The following is a 20220-nucleotide window of genomic DNA, read 5'->3' on the forward strand; positions in this document are numbered from 1 at the left end:
CTGTACCACCTTGATTCTTTCTTTATCTCTTTCCTGTACCCATAGCTCTTGCTTCTGAAAATTACCAGTCTCTCTTGGGGTTGGCTGGATTTTCTGAATTGCCTTTTTCTCCTTTTAATCTTTTCCCCTCTGCTACCAGGAATGGCTTGCTGGTTCGAGGAGGAAAGAAGGATATATTTGGAAAGGAAGGTGATGTAAAAACCAAAGATATCAACTAAAAAAAAAAAACCAGACCAAGTCTTGAATGTTTTCTGTATAAGGATCCTTCCTCTTTCCTTCCCCTGCCTCCAAGGATCCCATTCTGAGCTTCTAATTTCTCATTCTCCTGCCTTGCCTTTCTTCTTACCCTAGTGTCTTTAGAGGCTCAAATCAGCCTCTGCCTCCTCCTCCTGGAAGAGGCTTTTCTGATCTCATTTCAGTCAATAGTACATCCTCCCAATAACCTTGTACCTATATTTTGTATCCATTTTATATGTATCAACATATGGACTTGTCTCTCTACTGTCCCCCCCCCTCCCCCCATTAGATCGGGAGCTTCTGGAGGGGCAGAAAGGATTCCATCTTTTTGTCTTTGTTTCCTAGCACCAGGCACAGAGAAGGTGCTTAGTAAATCTGGGATGATTGATTGACCCTAGATCCTTAAACTCTCTTGGGGCCTCCATTTTCCAGGTACAATTTTCACATTTTAAAAACTAATGTTTAATAGGCAGCAGCATAACAGTAGAAAGTGGTCTCAGACAAGGACAGAGTCAGAAGCACTGGATTCAAATCCTAACTTTTTGGTGATTTTTGGCAAATCACTTCTCTTTGAATCTCAGTTTTCTCATTTGAGAAATGGGGATAATAATCACCCCTGTAAGATAGGGGGTGGGTCATGGACCCCTTTGGCAGCTTATGTACCCCTGCTCAGAATAATATTTTTAAATGTATAGAATAAATGACAAAGGATTACAAAGGCAATAATATTGACATAGTTATTAAATATATATATTTTAAAAATAACTTCAAAGACTCTAGCTTTACCTTTTCTCAGAATGTTTTTAAATATATAAAATAAATAAATTATATAAGATTATAAGGGAAACCATATTGATTTTTTGGATGGATATTTTATTTTTATTTATTTGTTTTGTTTTTAAAATTTTTATTTAATTGGTTAAATTAGAATATTTCCCCATGGTTACATGATTCATGCTCTTTCCCTCCCCTCCTCCCCCACCCCCTCCCATACCTGACACACAATTCCACTGGGTTTTACATGTGCCATTGATGCAGACCTATTTCCATATTACTAATGTTTGTACCAGGGGTGATTGTTTAGAGTCTGCATCCCCAATCATGTCCCCATCGAGGAAGCCATATTGAAATTGTTATTAAAATATATGTATTTTTAAAAGCAAGTTCTACGACCCCAGCTTTACCTCTCTTCAGAATAATGTTTTAAATATTTAAACTAAATTATATAAGATGACACAGGAAAACTATTAAAATACAGTTTCAAAAGATTGTATTTTAAAAGTGAGTTTCGAGAGTCTAGCTTTAGCCCTTCTCGGAATAATGTTTTAAATACATAAAATAAATGACATCAGATTACAAAGGAAACTGTATGGAAATCCAGCTATTTTGTGTATTTAAAAAGTAGGTTCCAGGGGCAGCTGGGTGGCTCAGTGGATGGAGAGTCAGGCCTAGAGACAGGAGGTTCTGGGTTCAAACTTGACCTCAGACACTTCCCAGCTGTGTGACCCTGGGCAAGTCACTTAACCCCCATGGCTTAGCCCTTACCCAGTATTGATTCGGTGAGGGTTTAAAAAAAAAAAAAGTAGTTTCCCAGAATCTTGCCTATAAGGTCTACCTCCCAGGTTTGTTGTGAATGACAAGGATGCTTTGTATGGAAAAACACCTTATAAATCTCTCAGCCCTTGGCCCAGGTAGGGCATTCATTACTGAATGTCCACAGCCCGCCCTCTGACGTCACAGCTTTGCCTTCTCTTCCATCTCATTCATTAGCACACTCAGAAATGTACCAATTACCATTTATGTAAGGTCTGCATCAGGCTGGGGTTTTTCTATTCCCAGAGCATTGGGGGAGGGTTTTGTGTGTCTGTTTTTGCTAAGGAGGGAAAGCTGCCTTTGCCCCCAAATATTTCCTTCCCTTGGTCTGTGGCTGGTGCTAAAATGTGTCCATTTGTGTTTGGTTTCTTTTTCTTAAAACGACTCCTCTGTTAAAGAAGGATAATGATCCTAATGATGCTCCCAGCGCTGTCTCTTCAGCACCACTCCCCTTCTCTACTGAACCATCTCTTGCAACAAAGAAAAACAGAGAAAGTGACTGAGTTTGATGGTGTATGCTGCCTTCTGTACCCATAGTCTCTCACCTCTCCATCCAGTGCAGGGAATTATGTTATTCTTTAGAGCCAAGATTATTCACTGCAATTCATCTGAGTTCAGCTGCTTTTTATCATCGTTGAACCAGTTAAGTGTTACAGGGAGTTCTGAGTTCAAATTTTGCTTCATTGGCTTTTGAGTTGTGCAAGCCTGAGCAAGTTGCTTATCTCTTCTTAGTCTCAGTTTCCTCATCTGTAAAATGGGGATAAGAACAGCCCCTACTTCCCAGGGTCCTTCTGAAGCTCAAATGAGAAGAGAAATACTTTGCAAACCTTAAAGCAACATATAAATGTTTAGCTATTATTTTTTATTACTATTTTACAAATGAAGAAACTGAGGCTCTAAAATGTTGACTAATTTTTTTAGGGCCAAGCAGTCACCAAATGTCTTATGTCACCTCCATCTCCTGACTCTATGGCTCCCAGACTCATCAAGGTGCTGCTAGTCACTAAGGAACTAAGAGGGGTTGTTGTTTAGTCATTTCAGACTTTTTGTCACCTCATTGGGGGTTTTCTTGGCAAAGATACCAGAGTGATTTGCCATTTCCTTCTCCAGCTCATTTGGCAATTGAGGAAACTGAGGCAAACAGAGCGAAGTGATCATAGTCACCCAGCAAATTTCTGAGGTCACACTTGAACTCAGGTCTTCCTTGACTCCAGGTGACTACACCCCCTAACTGCCTCAATCTAAAAGAAGTTACCTAGTTCACATCCCCTGTGTGAATTGGTCATTAGCTCATTTCCACCCTGCTAGCTAGGATTTGGGGTTCAGAGGAGAAGAGGGCTTGGGCAGGTCAGGTCCCCATAGGGATAAATGTACTGAGGAAAGATAATAGGAGATGGCAGATGGTGCATTTGACCATTGGTAGTGAGGTCAGGTACTGGCCAGCCTCTTACCCAATGTTGGCTAAAGCCCAGACAACTCTCCTGCCCACAATCAGACCATCCCAGAGCTGTCAGACTGAAGGTCCCCAGACACCCACTGCCAAGAAATCACCAGAGTGGAAAGTTATGGAGAAACCAAGCAGAATGGGGGGGGGGGGGAGGATGAGGGAGATGACTATTCCTCTGATGGCTCTGGGTAACTGATCTCATACTTGCTACATATTTCCCAGGTTCCAAGTGCCCCCTCCTCCCCATATACCTTTCCTTGTAGGGACTTTAATGAGGCTAAAATTCTGATTATACAGTTCTAAGAATCATAGGATTTAGAGCTGAAAGGGGTCTTCAACATCAACTCATCCCAGCTTCTTTATTTTACAAATCAAGGAAACTGAGGCTCAGAACAGTTATGAATCTTGTCCAGGGATGCACAAATAATAAGTGACAAAAGTAGAATTTGAACCCAGGTCCTTGGATTTCAAAGTCAGAGCTCTTTCCACTGTAAGTTCTTTGCTTCTCTCTAAAAATCTAATTGTTTTTAGAATTTTAGGTTTGAAAAAATCCATTTTTTTTTTAGAATTTTAGATTCTAAACACTGTTTTAAAAAAGAACTTTAGATTCTAAAAATGAAAAATCCTAAAATTCTATGACACACTGAGCAAGCTGGTCTTCTCTAGAGTGCCAGGGGACTCTAGAGAAGACATAGCACAACCCAATGGTTTTGCTGATTTGAAAAAAACAAAACAAAACAAAACAAAACCAAATGACAAATCACCAGCCTTCAAACATGATTAGAGTGCTCACTGCCTCCTCCCAGGAAAGCTAAGCCCTTATTTTTCAGGCTCTGGCCCCAGGATGCCTCTTCTTACACCCACGTTTAATGTCTCAACAATCCCTGACCTGAAGTCCTGATGAATAATAATCAGCCCTTAGAATTTCTACTTTTCAATGTACTTTCTTATTTCTTGTTTTGTTTGACCCCAAGAGTGAGGATGAGCAGGCAGAGTGGGGCTGGGAGGAGGAATTTGTGCAACTGAGACCATTTAAACATTATCCTAGATCTAGACCTCAGAGTCCATCTCATCTAACCTCCCCATTTTATGGAGAAGCAAATTGAGGCCCAAGAATGTTCTGACTTGATTGGGATCACAGACAGTAAGTTATGTCATCATAAATTTAGATCTGGGAAAAATCCGAGAGGTTATTGAGTCCAAACTGCCTATTTTATTTATTTTTATTTTAAAAAACCCATACCTTCTGTCTTAAAAACAATATTGTTTATTAGTTCTAAGGCAGTAGGGCAGTCAGGGATTCAAGGTCACACAGCTAAAAAGTGTCTGAGGCCAGATTTGGACCCAGGATCTCCCATCTCTGGGCTTGACTCAGAGACCCCTAAACCAACCATTTTACAGAGGAGGAAACCCACTTCTCACCTCCCATTTTGCCACTTAATCCCTGGGTATCATAGAGACAGTTATTTCTCCTCTCTCAGCCTCAGGCTTTTGGTCTTTATAAGAGGGGACTGGGCAAGAGTGCCAGCTCTAATGTTCTGTGACCCCATGACCCAGCAACTCGCCTTAGTTGTTGGGGGACCCCCTTTACCTAGCCTTTTTCTGTGGTCCCCTTTCAGTTTTCAATCCCCGGAAGCTGGAGAGGGTAGGAGGAGGTGAGGTTGCTCTGACGACCAAAGTTTCCAAGTCAATCCAAACTTCCCACAGCTGTGTGATGGAGAATGACATCCAGGAACCAGGGGAGCTGGTTTCCATGGCAACTGGAATATTTAAGTCAAATTCCGTGGGTCTCAGATACAGAGAGATTATCCACAGCAAGTCAAATAAACTTGGTAAACTTGCCAGATTTTTCTGCTTGCTGCCAGCTCCCCAGCCATGTTCATCTGGCAAACAGTCCCCCTTGCCCACCCTGGAGGCTGAGTGGCTGAATATAACCCTCTCTCATTGTCTCCTGTTTAGAGAGAGCTGCTGTTATTCTCTCTTCTCTGACACAACAGGGAGAATCTGCAGGATTCATTATGACCCCTCTCTGGTGAAATGTCGGAGCCTGACCCAGAGAAAAGAGTCTTGGCATTGTAGTGAGAAGATCTGGGTTCAAATCTCACCTCTAAGGCTTCTAACCCATGTAACCCCCAAGTACCTTGACCTCAGGATTGTAGCTTTCTCATCTATAATATGAAGGGGTGGAATGGGATGGCCTTTGAGGTCCCCTCTAGTTCTAGGCTCTCAATGTTGCTGCTGTGATATTTTACTTGTATTACAGTTACTTAAAGGGGCACATCAGACCTCCTGATTATAAATGTCTCAGGAGAAGGGACTATTTTTTTCATCTTTGTATTTTTTTCATCTTTGTATTCCTAGCATTCAGCTCATACTATATTTAATGGGCGTTTTCTTGCTTTCCATTTAAACTCTTAACTTCCATCTTAGAATCAATGCTAGGTATTGGTTCCAGGATAGAAGAATATTAAGCTGAGTGGCTAGACAATGGATGTTAATTGACTTGCTCAGGGTTACATAGCCAAGAAGAATCTAAAGTCAAATTTGAACTCAGGACCTCCCATTTCCAGACCTGGCTCTCTATCCACTGAGCCATGTAATTGCCCTTTTAATGGGTGTTTTTTGAATTACCATTAATGGGGTGGGATGGGTGGATCAGGAAAGCCTTTCTGAATGAAGTGGCATTTGCGTTGTGTTTTGTAGAAAAGGTAGGGAATCAGGTAGGGATGGGATGGAGGAATTCTAGGCACTGGAAAAAGCTTGGGCAAAGATTCAGAGAATGAAATTGCTACTGGAGGACAGCAAATGAGGAATAGTGCATTTTAGCCAGAGAGTCGACTATAGGCCACCTCTGTATCTTCTTAACTCCATGTGATCTTGGACAGATAGTTTATCCTCCCTATGGATTTCTTTCTTCAACTCTGGAAAGAGAAGATTGGATCAGATGACCTCTGCTGTGATTTCCAGCTGGAGAGCTATGGTTGTATAAAGGGAAGAGTGTGGGGGAAAAAAGTGGAAAGTCAGGGTGGCACCAGATGGTGGAGGGTCCTAAATATGCTACCAAGGGATTTGAAATGGACTCCATAGGCAGTAGGAAGCCACTGAGAAACATTCAAGCAAAGGAATGACATAGTATATCTTCCATTGTTGAAAAGAATTGCTTTAAGGGATGAGAGAGAGGAAAGAGTCAATAAAAATATTAAGGTTTTAAATAAGAAGATTGGGTGAATGGTGTTTCCATTGGTATAAGATCAAGGAGGACCTAGGTTTGGGACACATAGTGTTTATGGAAACAGCCAAGTAGAAATGTCTGATGGGAGAGAACTTGGAACTTGGAGGAGAGGGGCAGCCTGGGGAAAAAGATTTTGGAGTTATGTGCATGGAGGCAGTGGATGACAGTGTGAGAACAGAGGGAAGTAGAAGAGGAAAGAAGACTTGGATAATGCTTTGGAGGAATGTCTCTAGCTGTTCCCCAGGCCTGGAATGTTCTCCCTCTTGTCCACTTCCTGACTTCTCTGGTTTCCCTCAAAGCTCAACTTGATTAGTAAGAGAAAGGGATGATGACTGTCACCAGAACAAGGACTTGGTAGAAGTAGGAGGAGATTAGGATCAAAGACAAAAGTGTAGAGAGGTTTCTTTCCTTATTTCTGTGATTTGAGGGAAGGAGGAAATGATGGGTGATGATCACAAGAAGGCTGGAGAAATATGAGAAGGGAAAATGAAATAAATGGAACCCTTTTTTTCCCTTTGTATCTCTAGTGCCTGGCACACACTAGGCATTTAATACATGCTTTTGGTACAATAATATTCCCTTTCATCCAGGAACCACAATTTGCTCAGTCTTTCTCTAATCAATGAGCACCCATTTTAGCTCTAGTTTTTCTTTCTTTCTTTTTCTTTGCTATCACAAAAAGTGCGGCTAGGAATATTTTATATGGGATCTTTCAAGCTATTGTGGACTTCCTTGGAGTATATATGTCAAGAAATGGGAATGCTGTGTCAGTGGGCATAAGCAATTTACTAGCTTTTCTCCTCTCTCTTTTTCCCTTTCTGTAAAATGAGGTGGGCAGATTAAATGATCTTGTAAGTATGATCCATCCTCAATTATCTTATGATCCAGGATTCTTTTTTTTTTTGCCCCAGCCTCTGCTCTTGTATTTTCCCCCCCCTAGAAGCAGGTATATAGCTTCAAGTATATTTAGAGATGTGATCTGAGAAGCCTGGTGTTTCCAGGACCAGCTAGTTGCTGCTTGGGTTAATTCCCTCCCCCTTCACCCAGCAAACTCCACTTTATCTAGGGAGAGAGATACCCAGAGAGACAGATCTAAAGATATACAGCTTTACTTAACAGAAATCAGAGGACACTTGACTCTCTCTGGGATTGTCTGAGAACTCACCTGGGGCTAGATCCCTTTTCATCTAGGTGGTCCCTCAAGGGTAAGGGAGGAAGGATGGCCCCATAGCAACCTGTATTTGAGCCACCCTACTCATTAGGTTTTCTCATTCTCCTTTCTGTCTCTTCATCCTCCTCCTTTGTCTCTTGTTTCAGTAAAGCTCCCCAAATGCAACAGTCCTCCACTGTAAATCAGCTTTTGACTTGTGTTTGTATGGAATGAGAAGGAAGAGGGAAAAATAATAACTTTCCCAAACTCCCTGCTCTCTTGATAAATGGAGCCAGGACATACAGTTTACCCTGTGTCCTGGCATTTCAAAAGAGTCACGGTTTCATTCCTTAGAGGTTCTTCCTCTAATAATACATATCTTCTCCCACAGTCTATTTTTTTTAAATAAAATTTTATTGCTATATTTTGGTTTTCTGGTATAGGTCTCTCCTTCTCCCTACCAGATAATCATCCCTTATAATATAGAACAAAAAAGGAAGGAACAAATAGTTTACAAAACCAACCAACACATCAGAAAAATTAAACATTCTATGCAATATTTCTTGCCTATGGAAACAAATGGGGGAGAAGTTGTACTTTCCCATATCTTTTCTTTGGGATCCAAGTTGGTCTTTATACTTTCACACCATTCAGGCTGGATCCCTCAGTTGAAGTCATTGTTTCCCAGGTTCTGCTTACCACTATCAATCCATCCAACTCTTCCTATAATTCTCCCTCTATTCTTCATAGTCACTGTTTCTTGTAGCACAATAAAATTCTATCATATTCATTTCCCAACTGATGAGTATTGACTTCAATTCCACTTCTTGGCTTTTGTAGGCAGTTTCAATCATTGCTATGGTCAAAGACGTGGTAATGGTCTCCCCACCCTTACACAGGAAGCATTCTCTGACAGTAGACTCAGAGTTTCTGATTGCCCTACCTCAACGCCTTCATAGCTTAGTGGCTTTGAACCAAGGTAAGACAAGCAATGGACTCATATAAATATCACATGTATATTTTATTTTATTTTATTTTTTTGAATTAATTTATTTAGTCAATTTAGAACATTATTCCTTGGTTACAAGAATCACATTATTTCCCTCCCTCCCCCCACCCTCCCCTTCCTACAGCTGATGTGCAGTGTCCTTGATCAGAACCTATTTCCATGTTCTGGTGTTTGCATTAGGATGTTCATTTAGGGTCTATATCCTCAGCCATATCTCTTCTACCCATATATTCAAGCAGTTGTTTTTCTTCTGTGTTTCTACTCCCACAGTTTTTCCTCTGAATGTGGATAATGTTTTTTTTTTTTGTAGATTCCTCCAAGTTGTTCAGGATCACTGCATTGCCACTAATGGAGAAGTTCATTACATTAGATTGTACCACTGTGTATCCGTCTCTGTGTACAATGTTCTCCTGGTTCTGCTCCTCTCACTCTGCATCACTTCCTGGAGGTTGTTCCAGTCTCCATGGAACTCCTCCACTTTATTATTCCTTTTAGCACAATAGTATTCCATCACCAACATATACCACAATTTGTTCAGCCATTCCCCAATTTTTTGCCACCACAAAGAGTGCAGCTATGAATATTCTTGTACAAGTCTTTTTCCTTATTATCTCTTTGGGGTACAAACCCAGCAGTGCTATGACTGGATCAAAGGGTAGGCAGTTTTTTATCGCCCTTTGGGGGTAGTTCCAAATTGCCCTCCACAATGGTGGGATTAATTCACAACTCCACCAGCAATGCATTAATGTCCCAACTTTACCACATCCTCTCCAGCATTCATTACTTTCCTTTGCTGTCATGTTAGCCAATCTGCTAGGTGTGAGGTGATACCTTAGAGTTGTTTTGATTTGCATTTCTCTGATTATTAGAGATTTAGAGCATTTTTTCATGTGCTTATTAATAGTTTTGATTTCTTTAACTGAAAATTGCCTATTCATGTCCCTTGCCCATTTATCAATTGGAGAATGGCTTGATTTTTTTGTACAACTGGTTTAGCTCTTTATAAATTTGAGTAATTAGACCTTTGTCAGAGGTTTTTGTAATGAAGATTGTTTCCCAATTTGTTGCTTCCCTTCTAATTTTGGTTGCACTGATTTTGTTTGTACAAAAAAAATTTTTAATTTGATGTAATCAAAATTATTGATTTTATATTTTGTGATTTTTTTCTATCTCTTGCTTGGTTTTAAAGTCTTTCCTTTCACAAAGATCTGACATGTATACTATTCTGTGTTCACCTCATTTGCTTATAGTTTCCTTCTTTATATTCAAGTCATTCACCCATTCTGAGTTTGTCTTGGTGTAGGGTGTGAGATGTTGATCCAAACCTAATCTTTCCTATACTGTCTTCCAATTTTCCCAGCAGTTTTTATCAAATAGTGGATTTTGGTCCCAAAAGCTGGGATCTTTGGGCTTATCATAGACTATCTTGCTGAGGTACTCCTAGTCCTGCCTTTTCTTCTTTCACTATTTTCTTTTACACCAATGTTTTGTTTTTAACCAGTCCCCCTAATTCCCATCCTTATTTTACTTCCCTTTCTACCCCCTCCATTCTTATTCCCCCCTTATTTTCTTTACAGTCATTTTAAACTACCCCCCTACTCTCTCCCTCCCTTGTACTGCTTCCCTCTCCACCAGTCCGTTTGTTACCCTTCTATTTCCCTATAGGACGCAAATCAATTCTCTGCCCCAATGGATTGGATTGTTTTTCCCTCTTTGAGTCAATTTCAAGGCACATAAGAGTTGAGTATTTCCTATCTCCAACCTCTTTACCTTTCTGGTATATTGATGTTCTCCCCCCTCCTGCAATGAGCTTCTTTGTGACATATAAATTTACCCCCTTTTGTTTCTTTTCCCATTTCTTTTAGTATTAACCTCTTTTTTTACTTCTGGTTGTGTGTATATATATATATATATATATATATATATATATATATATAAATATATGTACATATATTTATATATATATGCACACATATGTATGTATTTATACATAAATATGTCTATATACATATTTATGTCTTAGCATTTCATCCTATACAGTTTGTCACTGTTCCCTCTAAGTGTAATTCTTCTAACTGTCCAGGTGATAATAACAATTTTTAAGAGTTACCAATGACCTCTTTTCTTATAGGGATACATATAATTTTAACTTATTGGGTCTCTTAAAAAAGTTTTTGTTTTGTTTTGTTTTCATTGCCTGTATAGAAGCTGTCTATTGTAATTTCTTTTTTCTTTTTCTGTTGTTTGCTCATATTTACCCCTTCTTTACTCCCTGCTGTTGCCTTAACTCTTGCTCCTCTCATTTTTGTGGTTTTGTGATTTTGGGCTTTTCTTTCTGCCTTCACCCTTTGAGTTTTGTCAGTAAATCTCTCAGTGCAGTCTGTGGGGGAGGGATGTTTGGAGATTGAGCTTCCCTGCCCTCTGAAGACTTTGATGAGATTAAGTCTGGCTGGGTTGCTGGATGTGCCCTGAGGCCAGAACCTTGGGAAGGGGGGGGCGATATGGAGTGTCTCTGCTGCTGCAACTGCTGCCCATTCTGTGCTCTGTGTTTCTTCTCTGTTTCCCCACTGCCTGTGTTGGATGCTCTGAGCCTGGCACAGTTTTGCCCACAAGGTACTCCCTCCAGACTAGCGCCTTTGCCTGCTCAGAGGTTCTAGCTGCCACCGGAGGCTTAGTCTCTGGGTGGGGGAGGGGTCCGGGGACCTTCCTTCTTCCTTCCCCTTAAACCAGAGTGTTCTCGAATTCTGGCTTTTTAAGTTGAGTCCAGCAGGAGAGTTTCTTGGCTCTGTTTTGTTGTTAGGTTTGATTTTCAATCCCCTGGGAGCATTTAGTTTGTAATTGGTAAGGAAGGGTTTTCAGAGGTCTGAATGTTTGCTGCCTCTATGCAGTCATCTTAACTCCGCCTCCCACATGTATATTTTCTTTAAAATAAGGGTTTTTTTAAATCAAATTTTCCCTATCACCATAGTTTGCCTCAATATTCCTCTCTCCATCCCAGAGAGCCATTCCATAAAATGAATAATATTTAAAAATAAAGAAGAGGAAAAAATCAGGACTGGTTCAAACAATGGAAAGAAAAGAAAAGGTATGAAATGTATTTCTAAAATAATATTTATTTTTTCTCAATTAGATGTAAAAATTATTTTTAATATTTATTTTCTAAAATTTTGAGTTCCAACTTCTCTCCTCCTTACTATTTCCCTTTCTGAGATGATAAACAATTTGGCATAGGTTTTACATGTGTGATCATACGAAACACATTTCCAAAAAATGGGCAATGTACAACACTTGTGGACCTCCAACATCTGCAAAGGTATTGTGTAAGGGTATCTTCTCATGTCTCTTCTTTCAAGTCAAGGTTGTTCTTTATAATTTTGCCATATTCAGTTTTTGACTTGTGTGTATGTTCTTTCCATCTATATTCCTATAGTCATTGTGCATGATTTTTTTTGGTTCTACATACTTCATTCTATATCAGTTCACATAGATCTTTCCATCTTTCTCTGTATTCATCACACAAATCATTTCTTTTTTTAAAAACCCTTAGCTCCCATCTTAGAATCAATACTAAATATTGGCTCCAAGGCCAAAGAATGGCGAGGGCTAGTCAATGGGGATTAAATGATTTGCCCAAGCTCACACATATGTGTCTGAAGTCAAATTTGAACCCAGGATCTCCTGTCTCTAGGCCTGGCTCTCTATTTACTGAGCCACCCAGCTGTCATGCTCCTCCCCATTATTTCTTATAGCACCTTCATAATTCATTTGTATCCTACATCTACTTTGTTTCCAATTCTTTTACTCATATCTGTTTTCTAAAAGGGCCTTCCTGTCTAAAAATTCAGTTACCAAATTTATGTTCAGAGGCAGCTCATTGTCAAATCTTGTTATTTCTCCCTTTATGCCATCACTCATACACATCTTCTTCCCTCCACTCACACAGCCAATACTCTTAGTTCAAGGTCCCATCACCTCTTACCTAGACAATTGCAATCATTTTCTAATTAGTCTTGTTGACTCATATCTCTTTATATGCCAATCCATCTTCTATTTGGCAACTAGAGTGATTTTTCTGAAGTTCTGGGCACATGAAGTGCCACAGTTAGAACCAGGAAGCTCTTCTTACCTTTAACATTTATTAGCTATGTGATGCTTGGCAAGTCTGTTAATCGTTCTATGCCTCAGTTTCCTTATCTATGAAATGGGGATAATTATAACAACCTCTGTCTCACAGGGTTGAATGAAGGATCTAATGTATATAAAATGTAATATAAATATCAGTAGTGGTGGTGGTAATGATGGTGATACTAGGGCTCTGAGGTCATACGGGAGAGATATAGGGCCTGATCATTCAGGAACGATAGCCTTCTCAGGGAGAAAAGACAGAATCATTGAATGATTCAACCCTTATTCAATTTAACCATCCCACATAGTTATTGATCAAATGAGATAATATTATAATGTGATTAGCATATTACCTAGCATATAGTAGACTCTATGTAAATATTTATTATTATTATTCAGCATAGTGGATGGAGTGCTGGGCCTGGAAGAGAAGTCTTCCTGAGCTCAAATCTGGTCTCAGATACTTACTAGCTGTGTGATCCTAGGCAAGTCACTTAACCCTATTTGCCTCGGTTTCCTCCTCTGTAAAATGAGCTGCAGCAGAAAATGGCCAACCACTCTAGTATCTTTGCCAAGAAAACCCAAAATAAGGTCATGAAGAACCAGAAAGGACTAAAAACAACTAAATAACAACAAATAATAATGACAATAATAATTTTTATCTTCTATCTCTCTTCCTCTTCTTTGCAAAACTCCTTCAGAAAGTCACTTATGACTGCATATGACTCCCTCTCCTCTCATTTCCTTCAAAATGTTCTGCAATCTGGCTTTAAGTCCCTATCATTCAACAAGTTGCCATTGATCTTTTCTTGAGAAACCCAATGACTCCTAATTCTCATCCTTCTTGACCTATCTGAGGCATTTAATGCTATTAATTGCCTTTTTTCTGGACATTTTCTAGGTTTCTTAGATATTTCTCTCTTCTAGGATCTCCTCTTACCCTTCTAGCTGCTCTTTCTCTCCATCCATGTTGCTCTCACTAGCCATGGGCATCCCCTTAGACTCAGTTCTGAGCCGTCTTCTCTTCTTCCTCTATACTATTTCATTTGATGACCTCATCAGCTTCCAAGGGTTCATTTAACATCTCTATGCAGATGATTTTCAAGTGTATATACATATATATGTATGTGTGTGTAATATATATAAATACACACATATATGTATGCATAAATATATATACAAATATATATACAAATATATATATACACCACCAACTGCCTAATGGCCATCTTGAACTGGCACCTCAAACTCATCATGCCCATAACTGAACTCCTCTTTCTCCTATTTCTGGTTTTCTTTTTAATATCCGGATCACTATCATCTTTCAGTGATGCTAGGAGGATCCTTAGAATATGGGGTGTCAGAACTGGGATGGGACTTCCAACAGCAAATATCTCCTTCCATAATTGCCCCCACACCAATTATTTCTCTTCCCCAACTCTTCTATCCTTTCCTCCCTCTTGCTTATCCTCCTCTGGATGGCCATTTCTCCCCCTCCCCTCTTCCCAAAAGGCCAGCCCTTGCAGTTCACTCCCAGGAACACTTATATAAGTTCTTCTTCTTGGCTCAGAATGGGTCTGACTAGTTACAAGCTCCCAACTTAAATATTTACAATCCTGTTGTCTCCTGGGGAACACTGGCTCTCTCTGTCAAACAAAGATGTGTCAAACAAGGAGGTGTCCCTCAACAAAAAACACTCCCTCCCCAGTGTGTTCCTCTGCTCCCTTCCATATACCCTGGCCTGGAACATCTCTTTAAAAACAACATCTGACATTTCCATAGCACTTTAAAGTTTGCAAAGTAATTTAGGTGTCCTACATCATTTGGACCTTGCAATAACCCTGAGAGATGAGCACTAGAATCTTTTTTTAAAACTGAATTTACAATTCCCTTGGTACATGGAATTCCTTTCTCTCTAGTAATGCAGATCAGTCATTTATTTCAGTCAATAAACATGAATTTAGCGCCTACTATATGCCAGGCACTGTGCTAAATGCTGGAGTTACAAAGAGAAGCAAAAAAAAAAAAAAGAGCCTGTCCTCAAGGAGCTTACAATCTGATAATGGCAGAGACCACCATTATTGTGTACAAGCAAATATGTACAAGCAAACTAGAGACAGGATAAATAGGAAATAAGAGAGAGAAGGCACTAGAATTAAGAGCAGTTGAGGGATGGCTTACAGCTCTTCATCTGAGAGTCTCAGAGAATTGTCTGGGACTTTTGAAGTAACACAACTAGTAAGTGCCAGAAGTGACCCTTGAACCCACAGCTTCCTGACTCCAAGGCCAGGTCTTTATCTACACCATCTTGAATAGTCTTCTTATTTTACAGTTAAGGAAACTGAATCTCCAAAAGATTAAATGACTCGTTCATAGTGACTTAGTGAATAAATATCAGAAGTAAGATTTGAACATGAGTATCTTCTGCTTCAAAGTCCAGGCTTTCTTCCTCTTTTTTAAAAATTCTAATTCTAATTAGAAATAAATTCTTAAAAATTTAAATAAAAAATTTTAAATTAAATTAAATAAATTAAAATTAAATTAAATTAAATTAAAAATAAACATGGTTGCTCCATGTCTCTGTTTTTCCTTATACCTTAGACTGGTACGTCTCTCACTTTTCTTCACCATACTCCAGTCCAAGTGTAGCCATCTTTTCCCCCTCTCACTTCTGAGACCATATACTTCTCCCTTTCTTAAATCCAGATCCATTGTGTCTCTGAGGTAATTTAAAAAACTTTTCCAGCATGATTAATGCATTTATTCCTTGCTTCTCTCAGACTTAGACATGGATTAATAGAAATATACCACCTAAAAGTCCTGGAAAAACTAATTTGGGCAAACTTGGCTCCTGGCATCTAGGTGCCACATGTCCATATGTGAAGGAAACATTTATTAACCATCTCCTGGGTGTATGGCTCAGTGCTGGGTGCTAGGAATACAAACACAGAGATGAAGTTGTTCCTGCCTTCAAAGAGTTTACATTCCCCTGGGGAAGACAACACTCAAATAACTATACCAACAAGATATTTTTCAGTCATTTTTCAGCCATGTTCAACTTTTCATGACCTCATTTGGAGTTTTCTTGGCAAAGATATCAGGGTGGTTTGCCATTTCCTTCTCATCTCTTATTACAGATGAGAAAACTGAGGCAAAGCTGGTTAAATGATTTTCCCAGGATCACATAGCTAGACTTGAACTCAGGTCATCTTGACTCCAGATGTGGCTCTCTATTCACTGTACCACCTAGTTGCCCCACATACAAGATAGACACAATGTAAATGGAAGGTAATTTCAGAGGGAAGGATGGGATAGATGGTAAGTGGAAGAAGATGATGGACCATGAAAGGGCTCCTACAGAAGGTAAGATCTGAGCTCAGATGTGGGGGTTAAGGTTTTCAGTCTTTCCAAGAACACCTGCTAAAATATAAATATATTTCTTTCTTTTTTTTTTATATTAAACCCTTACCTTCTGTCTTGGAGTCAATATTGTGTATTGGCTCCAAGGCAGAAGAGTGGTAAGGGCTAGGCAATGGGGGTCAAGTGACTTGCCCAGGGTCACACAGCTGGGAAGTGTCAGAGGTCAGATTTGAACCTAGGACCTCCCGTCTCTAAGCCTGGCTCTCAATCCACTGAGCTACCCAGCTGCCCCCTAAAATATAAATATATTTCTCAGCAAAGTTGATGCAACAAGCTATATTCACCCATTAATACCTAGTGGTATTCAGATAGTTCTCAGCTGTGTGACCATTGTAAACCTTAAAATTTCACAGACTTATGAATGTTAAAAATTTTACTCCACATTGAGGAATCCTCCAATTCCCTACTTGAAATAATTCCCTATCAGATAGTGAGAACTCTACTTGAATGTGAAAACTCCTTGCTATGGGAGCATCCCTACTCCACCCATACTTAAGACTGCTTTAGGGCAGAAAACTCCTTGCTAAACAATGAAAGTACTTGAAAACCATACTTATAAAGGAAAGGAGTTCTTTGAGCCATGCCTGTTTTTGGAATTGATACAATGGGATGCTAAGTGCCTATAAAGGTGGGGCGACTTGTAAACTACTTAGACCTAAAAGGTGAAAACTTACTCAGAGGTTTTCTCTTAATGAAATTAGTCGACAGAGCAGCATTTTTTTTCTGATTTACTAAAGAGATTAATCTACTCAGCTGTGAATTTAAAATGGGCTGTCTTTTGGAAAACATCTACAGTGATTGGTAGGTGGAAGAACTTAGGGGAGGTGACATAGGAGATTTTGCCCTTAAAAATAAGAGCTCAGAGAAGAGCTGGAGGCATTCTGAAACATTCAGATTGAGGAGGACTCATTCTGAAACACTCAGATTGAGGAAGGACTGATTCTGAAACATTCAGATTGAGGAGATCATTCTGAAACATTCAGATTGAGGAGGTCATTCTGAAACATTCAGATTGAGGAAGGACTGATTCTGAAACATTCAGATGGAGGAGGGAGCTGGTGAAAGCAGCTGAGATGATGCTGGCCTGGTGTCACTAGAATCCTTGCTTAGGCAGACCTTGTGGTGAGTGTTAAAAGACTGACTGACTGATCGCTCTCTCTTAAGACTCAGGTCTAGGCCATGTTGGCTTAAGGCCCTTCATACTTATTTCCTTTTTCTCTCTTTCTCTCTTTTCTTTAATTCCACATTTGTATTAATTAAAATCTCTATAAAACCCAGTTGACTTGGGTATTTGAATAATTGGGAATATTTCCCTGGTGACCACCTTATATTTGATTTAAAACCAAGACACTGTAGTGAAACATATTTTCTGTGGTCAAATTTACTCACCCTCTCTTATATCTATCACAATTTATATCTTCCACCATTTTAACTCACTACAGTTTATGGGCTTCACTATTTTAAATCTCACACCCTGGACAAGTCATTTAACTCCCACTGTCTAGCCCTCACCACTCTTCTACCTTAGAACCAATACTCAGTATCAATTCTAAGATAGAAGGTAAGGGATTTAATAAAAACAAAACAAAGCAGTGACAATGGTGATCATCTTCATCTCTGGTAATGGGTCATGCTTTATGATTCAGGGAACAGAGTGATTTCAGAAGAATTAAGTTTATGAACCTATGATAACATGCCCAAGATATCACCAAAGATGGTGATGATGATGATGATGATGAGGAGGAAGCAGTAAGGTAGTGTTCAGACACCCAGAAAATATGAAAGGGAGAGAAAATGACCTCCAGAGTCTTGTATATCTTCCCTAGAGGGAGGCAAGGGTGAGAAATATCCAGAAGAATAGAAACCATGGATGGATTCGAGTGTACGCTGTTGGAGAACATGAGCTAAGCTGGGGAGATGGAGGGGGAAAGTGTTGCCCTAGCCCTTTGGGGATGCGAGGATTATAGAATAAGGAATATGCTGCCAGACTGAGTGTCATCTCGCTCTATTGGAATGCCTTATTTTTTCTCTCTTTTATTCATTTGATTCTTTGTTCCGACAGCTGACTCATTGGGGAGGGAGCCTAGTTCTGGAGCTGTCTAATCCAACTCCTCATTTTATAGGGAGAAAAGAAGGCCAGGAAAGGGGAAGGGTTTGCCCAAGGTCACAAAGGCAGTAAATAAGTGGCAAGGGGGGATGTGAACTTGAGCATAATTACAATAAACTCAGTGCTCTTTCCATTTTACAAGAAGGGTTTATTCAGAGATAAGAGTGATTGGAAGACAGGATACCAATAAATATTTTTTCAAAAATCCAATTAGTCTCTCTTCTCTCAGGTGCCAGGACAGAAAACCAGGAGTACAGCCAGGAGAGAAAGGAATAACTTATCCAGGGTCACTTAGCCATAGGCAGGACTCAAACCCCAGTCAACCTGACTCCCCAAAGGGTCATTCTCAATGCCTTCCTGCCTCTCTGGAGGACGGAGACTTTGCATACCAGAGCCTGGCCCATTACTATGGTTTAATCAATGGTTCTTGGGTTCGATTGGATGGGTGAGATGGGATGAATGGTTCTTTAGGTCCTCACTTGTTGACTAGATGATCTGATATATTTCAATTCGATTTGGCCAGGATTTAGTAAATGGCCACTGGGCACCAGGTATTCTGGAGATATAAAGAAATAAAAGCCTCCTTGCCCTCCATAAGTTGGCATTACAGTGGAACAATGCAACATGCCCTTAGAAAAGGAAGGGTAATCTGAGGAGGGAGGGAGGGGGCCTGAAGGGCCCTGTGGGGGCAATAAGGGAAGACTTCCCCAGAGGCACCTCTCTAGGAGTGAGGTTGAGCTGAGCCTAGAAAGAAAATAAGGGCTCTAAGAGGTGGGAGTGAGCCCCCAGGCATAGAGGCCAGACATGGAAAAGGGGAGGCTGAATTCAGGGAACAGCTCTTAGGCAAAGTTTGCTGAACCATAGAAGACTAGAAGGGGAATAATATGAATGAAAAAAGGCTGAAAAGATCAGAAGACAGAAGACTGCAGGGGACCTTAGAGGTTACTGAGTCCAATTTCCTCATTTACAATTGTGGAAACTGAGAGGCCTTACTCATGGTGTATTGGAAGAAGGCTTCAACTGTTGGGCTGTGGAATTTTTATTTTATTTTAAAAATGGAAGAAATAGGGAATGGCTAAAGATTCTTGAGCAAGGGAGGGGCTCAATCAGACAATGGCCTTAGGATGATTTTGGCAGCTGTGTGAAGGATGGCAGAGGGAGAGAATGGAGGCAGGGAGGGCAGTTAGCCTCTGTTACAGTCATTTGGGTGAGAGATAGTGAAGGCTTGAACCTGGATGGTGGCAATGTGAGAGGAGAGGCAGGGGTCTTGTGGGATTCTTTTCTGTATCTTTCTACAAATCTTCCACAGAGAATCCACTCAGGACACTAGAGCTCCTTCTCTGTGTGTGTTTTGGCTTTTTAACACAAAGGATATACTATGATCAATTTAATATGTATATGATTAATTTTGACATATGCACATATTATGTATGATTTCTTTTATATGTGTAATATGTTTTAATATTTTAGATATGATATATCAAATACTCTATAATTAAATATAAATATATTATTTTATATATGCATAGATCAGCGATAAACTGTATAACATTCAGACTCTCCATATGTTGCCTCGTATTCTGGCTTACCTCCTCTCTCAGTCCCATATGTCATAGAAAATGTCTCTTCCACCACTTCTAGGGTACCAGTTATCATGGGTAATGTGCTGCAGCCCACTTACGCCTACCATGCGTCTTTCCATGGCCCTTTGGGTCACCAGCAATTTCGATTCTTCAAAGAATCTGGGTGTTTCATGATTCACAGTCATTCAGCATCGCTGCAAAAATATCTGTGTTAAGGATGATGGGTTTTGTGTCAGATGCAGCCTGGGATTGTTGAAAGCAATGGGCAATTTCCCAAATATAGCCCAGCCGAGTCTGTTCCTCTGCTTCCATTCTGG

Source organism: Monodelphis domestica, chromosome 5, assembly GCF_027887165.1.
Source record: "Monodelphis domestica isolate mMonDom1 chromosome 5, mMonDom1.pri, whole genome shotgun sequence".
Lineage (NCBI taxonomy): Eukaryota > Metazoa > Chordata > Mammalia > Didelphimorphia > Didelphidae > Monodelphis > Monodelphis domestica.